The following is a 15554-nucleotide window of genomic DNA, read 5'->3' as shown; positions in this document are numbered from 1 at the left end:
AAGCGGAAGACCTCTGGTGCGATCTCTTCCTCGAGCTCCTACATCGATGCCCGCCTCCCTTATCTCTGATTTTCTGCGGGCCATTAGGAGGATCTATTTCAGTTACTTAAATAACGCCCCCTCGGCCTAGGCTGGTGTATTGATTGGGCCGCGTTGGAGCAAGTTTGACTAGCTGATGATGTTCGCGCCTTTATTACCACAGCTCCGTAGGACAGATTCATCACCATTGTCGAGCCTACCTACATAGAGCTTACTTTGAAGTTCTATACGACATTTCTTCTATAGCAGGTCATGACGACTCATGACGAGCCAGGCACCATCACTTTCTGACTTGGTATTTGGTGCGTCAAATGAGTGTCCCTGAATTCAGTGCCGCTATGGGACTCTACACTGTGGAGTTCATGAGTGCTGAGAACTTTCTCTATCTACATCGGCACATCTATTACACCCCATCTCATTGTTGGATAGAGCTTACAATGAGTCAGACACCCTATGACGCTTGCCGCTCGAAGGCTACTTCTCTCCCTCCAGTTTTATTGTATCTACATGTCCTTTTAGCTCACATTTTGACTGGTCGGAGAGAGAGCACTGGAGTCATTAGTGTAATACCCCAACCTGTATTCATTGCCGGAATAGGGGACGAGGCATTACCGGAGTTTACGAATTAATTTTTTTAATTCAATATAGCCCTTTTATAAATATCTAACCTTCCTTGTAATATTAAATCGAGACCAATCCACATCAACCAAATCAATTCAACATATTTTCATGATAGATTCATGCATTTATATAAGATAACGTCATCACATATCTATAACCAGGTTTGTTAACCATACTAATGGCTAACTTTACATTCATTTCACGTTAACATTTACTTTGTTAGCTTATACATGCCATTGATTTCCAAAATAAAGTTTCTTTATATACCGAAATCCTTAGGTTGACAGTGTGATGTGTCCGACCAAATCCGACCTCCGACCTCTTAACACTACAAAACAGGGAAAAAGGAAACGGGGTAAGCATTTCGTGCTTAGTAAGCTCATGTAACAAGAATTATACTTACCTAATATTTTCAATACAATACAATAAACATCCATATATCCATTCAATGCATTATTACCCTAATATGCACAAACTCAACATTCAAGTTAGTACAATAATTTCCATGTACCAATAATATATACCATGATTGATGAGCTCGTCAATACCATGATTTCCATTTTCTTGTTATTTTTCCATATTTATCCCGTTGAATTTCTTGGAATTTTTGATGGATTTTCAAAGGTACACTTTTAGTGTACAATTCCGGGTCTGTCAATTCATATTCATGTGCACACATTTCCATTTCAGAGAGCACACTCCCGCGAACTTCAACCTTGCAGCGGGGTTACCAGTCCAGGCTAAATCCCCTGCAATATAAACTCATAGAGTATTGTCGGGATTACCAGTACAGGCTAAATCCCTTGCAACGACAATTACTCTAATGAGCTTGGATCTGAATTACCAGTCCAGGCTAAATTCAGACCCTAATTTAGATTACCCGTCTGGGCTAAATCCATTTTACACATATTCTTCGGGAGGGCTATATCAGGATAGGATCACCCGTCCGGGCTATATCCTTTTTTCCTTTTCAGAGATCCATCGAATTTTCCTTTCATTCAACCGGGATTTCTTCCCATTTTATCAAATATATCAATGTTTCATTAATTTTCATACAATGAACACTCAAATCATATTCACATCAATAATATACAATCTCAAGCATTTAAGAATATAATTCAAGTTTCACGAACTTACCTTGATACTTGTTTGTAAACAATAAAAATCTACTAATCCCGAACTTTTTCCTTTCCTCAATCTAGCTTCGTATTTGAATCTTCCGGATTTGGTGCAAAAATTATGAAATACCAGCTTAGAGAACCCTCCTATGGCGTTTTTAGCTGCTGGAATTGAAGAGAAATGAAGAGAAATCTAGATATTTCCTATTTAGTCCTAGTTTTATTTAGTTAATTTTGCAATATTCCAATTTTACCCTTAATTTATAAATTTTTCTGCTGATTTCATACCCTTGCCGTCCAGCCCAAATAACTTTTGGGTCTAATTGCCTTTTAAATCCTTTCTCATTAGACTCTTAAGCTATTTAATCACTCTAGCAACTTTTACACCTATTACAATTTTGTCCTTTTCATTTAATTGACTACCCAAACATTAAAATTTCCTAACGAAATTTTAATACCACATTAATAACATTTCATAAATATTTATAAAATTATTTTTGACTTGGTTTTACAAGATAGAGGTCCCGATATCTTTTTTTACCCAATTTCTTCAATAATTTCTTTTTCTAACTAATCACTAAATCGATAAAATTTTCCTATCAATATTTTCATACGATTTTCCTATCATATAAATTTTCAAGCAAAAATATTGAAATAAATTTCTCTTTAAATCGGATCTATGATTATGAAACCATTGTTCCGATAACCTTGAATTTAGGCCATTACAATTAGTACTCATGATGCATAGCACTGGATTCGTTAGTACTCATGATGCATACTTTTTATGGAGCATGGCCACTAAACATATCTTTATTTTGGCATACTTCATCGCTTTATCCTTCCGCCATCAGACTGACCGCTACAAGAAGGGCCCCATCTGTTTAGGCCGTTATGTGACTCGCCTCACTCGACACTTCGGTCTCCTCGACACACCGGAGCAGTCCTCTACACTTACTCTTGTCATCCAGATGTCCCCACAGGGTATCTCGAGCATGATTCATATGAGGATGATCGAGCGGCGTTGTGGAGTGGATCCTCTCCAGTATAAATTATTTCATTTTGACCCTTAGAATGAACTCGAGGACTTCATTAATGATGTTCCTCTTAATCACGAGGACCCACCACAGCCTCCACCTTCGAGTCACCACCCTATTCCTTCTACTGCTACTTTAGCGGACCTCCCCAAGTGGTTCACTCGCTTCGAACAGTACTGCATTCAGAGATTCGACAGCATTGACATGACACTGTAGCAGATATGTCAGCATCTCTTTATCTCCTTTTCAGCGTCGATGGCTTACAAAATCGACATGTCTGATGATGAGGACCATTGAGTCCATTTGTTTCCTCTTATTTTTATTTTTATTTTTATGTTTATTTTTATTTTCTTAGACTTATTTTGTTTTTATCTTTTGAACTATATTTTTGTTTATTATGGTTGTTTCTAATCTGGTTAGTAACCTTTTAATCTTCTTCACCATTTGTGTTTATTTTCTTATTAGTTGCTCAGAATCATGCATTACATTTAGCTTTGTCTACAATTCCTCCTTTCACTATTCTAGGGATTTCATCCAATCTCTAGGGTAGTTTTAATTCTCTCCCTCTCTTATAATATTCTAATTATACTATGAATATTTATGTTTGTACATTGAGGACAATGTACATCTTAAGTATGGGGAAGTTATTTATATGATTATTAGAAAATCTCTGACTTATGTCTTGTGTTTAAGTAATTTTCTCATATTACTATTAGAATGAACTTCTATCAATTTATGAATTTTATTGATATGTTTTGGATTAAATTCATAGGTATTTGTGCATTGATTGTTTAAACTTTAAGACATGAGAGAATCAAGCATGATAAGTCATTAAAAATTTTTAAGTTGTTTCCTTGAATTGAGGTATTACCTTGAAGTTTGAGATTTGCAAGATTGACATCAAAAACCATAACTTTTAGTGAGATTTTGAGCCTTTAAAGCATATTCTTGTTCATTTTTTTATTGGTTATGAGTGTCAATATTGATTTGCTATTCTAGAACTTGCTTCGATTATGCACGTCGAGACCACACCTTTGATTTGATATACTAAAATGATAAAGGCACTTAGTTTTTAACCCACTCATCCCATAAAAAGCCTACCTTCATAATTAATACTTAGTGAACCCCGTTGAGCATAATACACCATTTTTTTATTTACCCATTCATGTTAACCCATAACTTATTCTTTTGATCTGTTGAGAATTTTCCCTATTTTATTGACTCTTTTTTTATCGAGATTTGATTTGGTTAGTTGCCTAACTATGCTATTTTGTTTCATTTGTTAAGTTATTTCTTATTGTTCTAAAAAATTGATGAAAAATGAAATATATATATAATACATTATTATTTAGTTCTATGTTAATTGAACTTGAACCTTTAAATTCAAAGTTTGGGAAGAAGCTTTTTATTCTTAAATAGTTTTTGGTTGATGTAATTGTTTTTAATTTACATTTGTTTATTTTTCTAGTTTGGAAATTTATCAATTTGATCTCGATTTTAACCATCTTTTTCAGCCTTTCTCCACACCCTTAACCTAAGCCCCATTACAACCTCTTAAAGACCTTTTGATTTGTGTTTCATCTCATTTTATAGTGGTGGAGATTTGATTTTCATGCAAGCCTATGGTAATGACCTTTCATGTTTGACTATTGGGTGCTTATTTTTGAACTTTAAACACTTTGAGTGATTCGAGTGAATCTTTAGTAAGGATGTCAATTCTTGTCATTTTTTTATTAAAGGTAATTACTTAGATAAGGGGAAATACCAATGTTTTCATGTGTGAAAAAAATGCTCGACTTAGATTGTTTGAATCTTTAATGCTCTTTTAGTTGAATTATCAATGTATGATTATTTGTGAATTATTTCGAAACATTATTGATGGGAATTATAAGTTGAGAAAGATTAATTTTAATTGTGAGTTGAGGATTTCGCTTGAGGACAAGCAAACGCTTAAGTCTGGGGATATTTGATAAGATATAAAGGTAACATGTTTTTAATCCCATTCTTGATGTGTTTTTGGATGATTTATTATGTAAATTAGTGAATTTGATGCTCCTGATACTTTAAATTCATGTTTCTATACTTAAATGAGAATAGGAGAGCGAAAGGAGTGAAAAACAGGCCAAAAAAAGTTGTTTTCAATATCCACACGGCCTGGGCATTTCCACACGAGTTGGCCACACGTCCATGTGCCAGCCTGTGTCAATTTCGCACCCTTTTTCTCTTTTAAATCGAAAAAGTCAATATTTAGGGATTCTGAGCATTCTAAAGTTTATAAAGTAGAAGAGGGCCTAAGGGGCGACGCAGAAAAGAATGAAGAAAAGTCTTGAAGAACACATCAGATTCATTTCAGAAGCGGATCTCCTTCAAGATTGAAGATCCCCATTCAATTTCTTTAGAATTTTTATTGGGTTTCTTTATGTCTTGTTGTTTTCCTAACATTGAGATGATGTTATTCCAGATTATGAACTAAATTCCCTAAATACCTAGAAAAGATGAAACCTATTTGAATACTATCATTTGATTTCTGAATTACATGATAAATACTTGGTTCTTGTTCTCAATTATGTATGCTTATTTTGTGTTTTTAATATTTTTAGGATATTAATTCATGTTTAATGTGCTTATTTTAGTGGAGCAAAAGTCTCTGTTTAAGAGTAGATCTAGTATAATTGAGTGGAGTTGCACGCAATCCTAGAAATAGGACAACATAAATCTACCGGATTAGAGTCAATCTAATAGGGGAATCCATAGATCGAGTTAATGCGACAATAAGAGTTTTAATTAGAAAGAAATTTGAATTAATCAACGTAAAGTCATTTTTTCTTATTCTCGAAAGAAATATTAACATAAATTAGGGATTTCTATGGGTCAAGGCGCAAGTGAATAAATCGTTTAATTCAGATTCAGAATAATAAGTGAAGTCTAGGTGGATTCTTTCTTTGGTATTGTCCATCTCATTGTTTTATTCGATTACTTTTCCTAATTCATTCTCTATTGCGTTCTTAGTAATTAATTTAGTTAAATTTAGATTAAAAACAATTCCTTCAATTTATCAGCTAAATAATAGAAAAACAGTCATTACTAGTACTTTTAGTCCTTGTGGATACGATATTCCTAACTCACCTTAGCTATACTATTATTCAATAGGTTCGCTTGCCTTTGTTTATTTTTAGTTAGTTTAGTGACCATCAAGCTTGTACCAAGTAAGGAATTTCGAGGATGAAATTTTTGTAAGGGGGGAAGAGTTGTAACAACCTGTTTTTTAGTGGTGTTGAAAACGGTAGTTTCTGGGCCACCAAATCCGACGAGTAATTTCGTAATTATTATTATTTAATATTTACGAGACAAGTGTGATTTTTAAAAAGGTTTTTGATTTGATAATTTATGTTATGTAAGTGATTTATTAAGTTCAAGTGGTTTTAGAAAATGAGATATCGTGTAACACCCCTTACCCTTATCCGACACCGGGACAGGGTTCGAGGCGTTACCAGACTTAAACATAGACATTCATGCAAAACCGAGCTACAAAATTTTGTTCACACCAAAATCATTCAAACACATGCATAATGTCCCTTACAAGGGCCTTTGAGAACCCCAAACATGCATTGGAAATAGTTAGGGACTAAATTGGGAATCTTAGAAAGTTTTGGAAAAACTTAGCAAATTTTTCCATGAAATAGGGTCACACACCCGTGTGGACACAGGGACACTCCCATGTGCCCTTGACATGCCCGTGCCTTTAGGCCGTGTAACTCTTTGACTATGACGTCAGCAAAACAAAATTGAACCACACGGTCGTGTCTCTGCCCGTGTGGCCAGCACTTAGGTTACTTTCCAAGTCTTTTGCTACTCTTGAACCCAACCATTCTTATACACATCAAAGGCACACAACATGGCATCAATTTAATGAATAAACATCTTCAATTAAAGCATAATTATACATTTACATGCCATCATCCATGTATTCCATATGCTCATTTTATGTCACATCTAAACACACCAATTCATACTCAATTAACCTTGTCAATTTGATGACTACTTTTACCTTTAGGCTATGTTTATCAACTTGTTAATTAATCTCAACTTAACCATCAAGCCTTATTGTTCAAGGCATTTTTATTATCTTATCACCATAACACACAATTACTCCTTGGCTATGACCATTTCGATCGGTCAAGAGCATTCATCATGCACATGTGTCATAGCACTAATCATTCATGGCAACAAGCATAATCACACCACATCTCAATAATAATAGCACATAGCATGGATAGATAGACTTACAAACCATAATAATCATGAGCCACATCTCATGGCCATATGCAATCAAGTTAATATAAGCCAATACAATTGGCCAAACCATAAGAACACATATCATAATAACTAAGTCCTTATACATGCCACTCACTTGGAAATGATTAGGACTCATCAATTCCCCAAAGGTGATAGCTTGATAGTGTCATGCTGCCTTCGACGATCTCCAACCTCGAGCTAACCTGACAATACCAAGAGAAATGGAAAGGAGGGAATAAGCATTACGCTTAGTAAGCTCGCATGAAATATTAAGCATTTCTTTACATGCATTGATCTGCTTCATCGATATGTTCTTATAATTATTAAATAGACAATTTTAATGTTCATTCTTCTTGACTGTAGTTCATTCTTCTTGACTGTAGTCTTACTTTACCATGTCTTGATTTCAATCAAGTAATCATAATCTCATTATAATTAAACTTCTCAACTCTTGAATAATTATTTCAATATATGTATAGTAACTACATTATAATCATGTATATCGTTATATCCCAATTCCAAGGACTTAACATCATATAATAATTCATTTCTGTTGGAGAGTAGCAAATCATGATTCAAGTCAAATTGACTTAAAAACCTTCTTTATAACCATCAGTTATTTCATCACTTATCTAGTCATGATAAATATAATTTCATTATCACAAGTTCTCATAATAATTCATTCTCATAGATGCAACTCATTCATTTGCATTATTACCATAAGTCAACCACATACCACATATCGAGCTCATCCATATGAGTTTATCGTACATACCTGTACTCATCGTAGTATATCATATAACCATACCTCTTTAACATGCCCTCCTTGGGACTTTCATCACATCCATTGCATTAACCGTTGAACACTCGAAAAATAATATTGGATACACGGAAAACTTGTACATAAGTGCCACATATACATACGTAGCCTAAGCTAACTCATAACATGTAACGCTCGCAATGGAGCTACTCATGGGCTTGCTCATAAAAGCTATCGGTCAAGGTGTAACTACACGGGCTGCTCACAAAAGCTGTCAGGTATCCGACCACTCAAGGATTACCTAGCCATCGGTAGGATACACAAGACCATTTCCCGGAACTCAATCACATGCATCACATCCATTATGAGCTCGGACCACTCAACGAGCTTAGATGCTCGCATCCGTAATGGACTCGGACCACTCAACGAGCTTGGATGCCACATATATCACGAACCTGGATCACTCAACGAGTTCGGACTTCTTAATTCCTAGTGACATGTCACTTGTATACTAGACTATTCCTAAGGTTCAAACAGGATTTTACTCACTTGCACATTGCACCTCTATTGCACTTGCTCGTGATGCCGTGGATAGCGACCATAATATCCTTCATGCTTACAATAGTACTAATTGCCCATTCAAAGCATAATAAGGCATAACTCAAATAGCAAATAAGCTTTTAAGAATTTACATAACATATATCACATATTTCATATATCACTTGTCATGTATCATCATTTTCTTGCATTTCATGTAATATTCTTCCATGTCATATTTCCACATCATTTAACCATTCCATCAATTTTTCCAATATGTTAAATCATACAATATATGAAATAATAGTAAAGAATATAATTCAAACATAACATTGCATTATTATTATCATACGAACTTACCTTAAATCCGAGCACGGCTAATTATTTCATTTTAGTCCATAATCCCGTACTTTCCCGATTTAAGCCTGAATCTTAGTTTTCTTGATCTAACATTTCAAATATAACTTATTTAGGGCTCACATTGTTCAAATTAGTGTCAGAACTATACTTTTACAAATTTGCATTTTTACCTCTAAACTTTCACATATTTACGCTTTGGTCCCTAGACTAGTAAAATGAACTGTATTGATTTTTCTTGTACTTTAAGCCTAGATGAACCTTTACTACTCTTGTAGCAGCCCACATTTCTCTTTTATTTCACACATTTACTACCTATTTTACAAATTTTACATTTTAGTCCTTTTTAGGCATTTTTATGCAAAATCACTTAGTAAAAGTTGCTAAACATACTTCAATCTTTCATAGTCTTCCATAAATCTTCAAAATACTAACATGTCATGTATGGGTAAATTTTAAACATGAACCCTAGCTAAAAATATGGGTAGAAATGAGTAGATCATGTTACGGGGACTTCAAAAATGCATAGAACATTAAAAACGAGGCTTGGGAGCACTTACTATTGAGCTTGGAAGTGACAAAACCCTAGTCATGGTTCCATGGTGATTTTCGGCCAAGCATGAAGAAGATGGACAAGTTTTGGCTTGATTTTTCCCTTTTTAATCTTTTAATTACAAAATGACTAAAATACCCTTTTTACTATTCTTTCAAATTTTGACATAAAGCGCATATTTGTCCAAATTTTTAGAACTTGTTCAAATTACTCTTTAAGGACCTCTAATTAATAATTCAATTACAGTTTCATGCTTGATCTAGAACTCAAGTTTTGTACTTTTTACAATTTAGTCATTAAAGTCAAATTAAGCACTTTTCACATAGAATTTCTCCATACAATTTTCACACAAGCATTATAATGCTCATAACATAATTATTTCTACTTTGTATTTATGGTTTCAAAATCACTATTCCGACTAGGCCCTAATTCAGGATGCTACATATCGGGGCCTTGTCTTTTATAAATTGAGTCGTAAATATTTTTATAAATATTTACGGAGTGTCATTAAGGTGGTATTAAAGTTTCATTAAGAAATTTTAACGTTTTGTTAGTAAATTAATTAAAAAGGACCAAATGAAAAAAATGCATTCCTAGGACTCCATTCCCATAAATCAGACTCGTAAATATTTTTAATAAATATTTACGAAGGTAGTTGTGCAGTTAATTAGGTTTCAGTTAGTGAATTTGCTTGAATTAAAAGTAATTAGGTATAAGGACTAAATTGCATATAGGGTGAAAGTTGAATTATAGATTTTAAAGAAAAATTAAAGGGACTAAAGAAGAAATTATGCCATTGCTCTTTAATGAGGCAGCATAAGGTAAAATATTTATAAATTTAATATATATATATTATAATAAAATATGTTTACTTAATTAATAAGTATATATATTATATTATATTATAATAATAAAACAAATAAAGAAAGAAAAAGAAATATAAAGAAACAAAAGCAAAATCGAAACAGGAAGGGAAAGAAAGAAAAAAAAAGGAGAAAGAAGGAGACGAAGGTCTTAGGGGATTTCAATTATTCAAAGTTCATTTGGTTAGTCCATTTAGTCCCATTTTCTTGTAATTTTTATGTTTTTGGAATCCCAGTATCAAATACTACCCGGCTTATGTCAAAATTTTAGAAATTTTTGAGTTTTTAAATGTTTTTAATGGTGAATAATTTTAGCATTAGGGATTAAATTGATAGATTTTTAAGTTAGAAATGAAAAGGATTAAATTGTAAAAAAAATAGTAAATTTTGTGTAATAGGGACTAAATTGTGAAAAATTTGAAATTTAGGAATTTATGTGAAATTAGGGAGTTGAATTTAGTCTAAAGTGGAATTTCCATGGAAATAAATAATTAAATGTGAAGAATAAAAGGTAGTCTCGGTTTAGTGACTAAATTAGAAATTAGGCAAATATTGAGTAAAAATTGAATTTTTTAATATGAAATTAAATTATGTTGTATTAATGAATTTTAATTTTTTTAATTCCCTAGCTACGTCATACCGAAATCCTCGACTAAAAAGGGGAAAGATAAAGTCGACGTAGAATAGCTTGGAATTCCTAGTTTGTATTTCTATAATTTGAAGCTAGTTATTAATTGTTGTAATTTTTATTTAATGTATATGGTAAGTGTCGAGGTGAGTACTTGATATTTTGATAATTGATTGAATGAATTGAATTAGTAGATATATATATATTGAATGGATTGATTTTTGAATTGAAATGATTATATGTGTAATTATGTGATTATATGAAAAATCAATATTGTATATTGATTATATTTGAAATGCGAAATTAAACCCTATTAATTGTATCAGGCTGAGTCGGATATATATGGCATGCCATAAGATTGGAAGAGTTCAGAGATTTCTTCGACTTTGAGTCGATGAGACACTGGGTATCAATTTACTACTTCAGATTAATTCGATGAGGGACTGGGTGCCAATTTACTTCGGCTTAGCCGATGAGACACTGGGTGTCAAAATATTACTTCGAATTATCTAATAAGGCACTGGGTGCCAAACTGGTGTGTTTTGGTTAGATTCGTGTATCCGTCCGAGTCTGAGTCATGTTAATAGAGGTAAATGAATAATAAAGTTTTATAATTGATATTGAAATTGTATGGTATGATAAATGGAAGTGAATTAGTGAATTGAAAATAGAATGTGAAATATGTCGCAAATATATGGAATATATGAGTTATATACTCATGAAATGACCATGGAATGGCATAATGAAATGTGAAAGAAATTGTGAAAAGCTATTTATATAGCAAGTATGAGAATTGAGATATTTGTGAAACAAAAGAAATATGGTATGGTTTTGTTTTCCTTGCGCAAGTTAGATGCTTAACTTTTGATCACTGATTCAGCATCCAACAACGATCCCGGACTCAAATGTGATGATGTTTATCCTTTGTGTCGGCATGTACCTAGGGTGTCTAAATAATAATTAATTTGTGGTTTGATTGTAAATGAGGTTATAAGTTTAATTTTGGTCGGTTTTATACATATAAATATGTGTTTGTTTTTGAAGCCATATTATGGCATGATAACTTGAACTAAATCTAGATAGGTGCATGTGAATTTAATTCTATGTTTAAGTGCTCAAGGACTAGGCAAAATTGATTTAGATTTGGTATGTTTATAATTTGAATTAAAATGATGTTTTGATGATTGTTTTGATAATATGAAATGTTTGAAACTTCTCTCTGTTTGATCTGTAAACTCCGGTAATACTCCGTAACCCGGTTCCAGCAAGGGATACAAGTTGAGAGTGTTACAAGTTTAGTAGTGATCTAAATTTCGAATAAGTAATTTTCATGAAATTAGGAGTTATTAAGGTATAAGGATAAATCACGTAGGTGTTGAAAGTTGAATTATAGATTGAAATTAATTAAAAAGGTCTAAATAAGTAAATATACCCTTGTTTCCATTTATAGGATGATATATATATATAATAGATATGTTATGTTAACTTAATATATTTAAGTAGTAATAATAATAATAATAGTTAGTGCATTAAAAACAAAACAAAATATTGTTTCCTTTCTTTTATTCTTGACATGCAAAACAAAGAAAAGGAAATTGGGAAAGTAGAGAAGATAGAAACGCATGGCACCTAGGGACTTTTTAATCATTCAACTTCAATTGGTTAGTCAATTTAGTTTCTTTTCTAGTAATTTTTACGTTTTTAGAATCCTGATACTTAGAGTTACCCGACCCATGCTATAATTTTTAGTATTGTTTAAGATTTTAGATGTTGTTATTGTTGAATAGATTAACTACTCGGGGTTAAATTGATAGATTTTTAAGTTAGAAGTGGAAAATGATTAAATTGTAGTATTAATTGTTGATTTTGAGCTATAGAGACTAAATTGAGAAAAATTTGAAATTAATGGGCAGAATTGAAAACTAGGAAGCTAAATTAGCTTAGAGTGAAGTTGGTATAAAAACTTGAGGTTAAATGTAAGATTAAAATTAGTCTCGATTTAGGGACTATGTAACACCCCTAACCTGTATTCAACTCCAGAAAAGGGTACACATTACCATATTTAAACACAAGTAGACATACAATTCTGAGTCATAAATTTGGCATCAAATTAAAACTTTCAACAACCAATCATATCATCCCTAAATCGAGCCTACGAGGCCCAAAACATGCTTTGGAAGTGATTCAAGACTAAACTGTGAACTTTAGAAAAATTTTCATGTTTTAAGGGCCACACGCTCATGTGGCGTGTGGTCGCACACACTTGTGTCTCTAACCCGTGTAACTCTCTGTTTGTCACCCAAGAACAAATTGAAGTCACACGGCCAAAACACACGCCCGTGTCCCGAGGTTGTGTCCTTCACACGGCTGAAACATACGGCTGGATCACATGCCCAAGAGGCTGACCGTGTGTCACACCCGGCCTAGACACACATTCGTGTGTCTACCCATGTGGACAAAAAGAAGGCTATTTACCAAGCCATTTTGCCACCCTCACTTGCACATATCTACTCAACATCACATGGCACAAACTCAAGTATGAAGACTAACCAAATAATCAAAACCAAGACAATAACATGTCATTCTCATACCATTTTTAAACATACTTAAAACATCAACCTTTCCACATCAAATTATGCAAGTTTTCACATTCACAAATGACATTAATATAAATATACTCATAACGAACATTAGCCAACTTCCAAGGCTATATACAAAATAAACCATGAACCATTATAAGCCAATACATATGACCAAAAGACCAAGTCCCTATACATGCCATAAACTTTAAATACTTGAATTTATCAATATCCAAAATGATAGCCTGATAGTGTAATAGGATCTTCGGCAGTCTCCAACTCGAACTAGCTTTACGGCACTCTAAAACATGGGAAAGGAAGGGGGTAAGCTATACAGCTTAGTAAGTCCGTATGAAAATAATAAGCAACTCTTACCAATCATTTACGAAGTTTAACAATATAAACATAAGGTAATATAAATTTCTATAAATCTCACAGTTAAAATCTATCCAATCATATTGTTTGCTTTATCAATTTGTAGGCATAATTTAATATGTCTCGACCTTAGCCTAACAACCATAATCTTTCCATTACATAGATTACCAAAATCAACCAATCATTTCAACCTCATAATAAACATACACATAAATTATGAGTATTCACATATCAAACATATATTTTAACGTCTTTCATTTTTTTAAAGCTCATATTTTCCCACAATCATTTTAATAGGCAATTATGCCAACCTTTCCTTTTTCTTTTATCTAATACATCACAATTTGTGTGAATCAAACATATTATGCTATAACTCAATTTTGGCCTAATAGGCAATTACACAATCGCAAACCTAATTTACTATGTATTTCATAAAACACAAGTATAGATCAATAATCAGAAGGCTTTCACAAAAATGTTCTCATAGAAACCATGAACACGCAATATCATGAAGTCAATGCTTATAAACTTTATGTCCATACCCGTACCCATTTCGTAACATAGTCACATACTTTGCCATCTTTGACATACTCTTTGGATTGCTCGTTGTACAATTGGAATACTATCGAATACACGGAAGGTCTCACACATAAGTGCCACACATGTAGCCAATGCTACCTCATATTTTATAACACATAGGGCTCGCACACGAGCTAATAACGGGCCTGCTCACACTAGCTGCCAGTCAAGACGTAGCTACACTGGCTGCTCACACAAGCTGTCAGGGATCTACAACACATGCCGGACTACCCAGCCACCAATAGGACATACATGACCAGCACCCAGATTCATATAGATCACATAACACATGGTTTCCTAGTGACATGTCACTTGTATCCTAAACTATTCCTAAGGTTCAACCGGGATATTCTCATCGTCGAAACTTCGTTGAATATTTCCATAGAAACAATAATACAATTTATACAATATTAAGCGTTAAATACATTATATAACATTGCATTATTTACACACAAACTTACCTTTGTACAAAATGGTAGGAAATGGACCTAATCATCGTTCGAACTATGTTTTTCTTGATCTATAATAGAAAACTTAGCTTATTTAATCATTATAATATTCAAATCAGCCCAAAATCGCATTATGACAAAAATTACATTTTTGTCACTAAAGTTTAACATTTTTACAATTTCGTCCCTAGGCTTGTAAAATGAAATGTACTCAATTTCTTCAATACCCATGCGTAGCCAAACCTTATACATGCTTATATCAGCCCACAATTTTCTTTTATTTTCATTTTAACACCCATTTTACAACTTTTTACAAATAGGTCCTTTTAAACATTTTCATCAAAAATCACTTAGCAAAAGTCATTTATCTAACAACTAACATGCATTTTCTACCATTAAACATCGAAATACACAAATATCCATCATGGGTAAAATTTTAGACCTTGATTATTTCTTAAATTAGTGGTAGAAATAGATAGATTAGGTTACGAGGATCTCAAAAATGTAAAAATCATTAAAGACGGGATAGAACGGACTTACAATCAAGCTTGGAAGCTAGAAAAACCCTAGTCATGGTTTCTTCATGTGAAATTCAGCCATGGGGTAGAAGATGGACAAATTTTGGCTTTTAATTTGGCTTTTTAATTCATTTAATTACCAAATTACTAAAATGCCCTTAATGAAGAACTTTAGAAACATACCTATCCATATCCGTTTTTGTCCAAAAACTTAACCAATGGTCTAATTACCATTTAGGAACCTCCAA

This window comes from Gossypium hirsutum, chromosome A03, assembly GCF_007990345.1.
Source record: "Gossypium hirsutum isolate 1008001.06 chromosome A03, Gossypium_hirsutum_v2.1, whole genome shotgun sequence".
NCBI lineage: Eukaryota > Viridiplantae > Streptophyta > Magnoliopsida > Malvales > Malvaceae > Gossypium > Gossypium hirsutum.
This window is presented reverse-complemented; position numbering follows the sequence as displayed.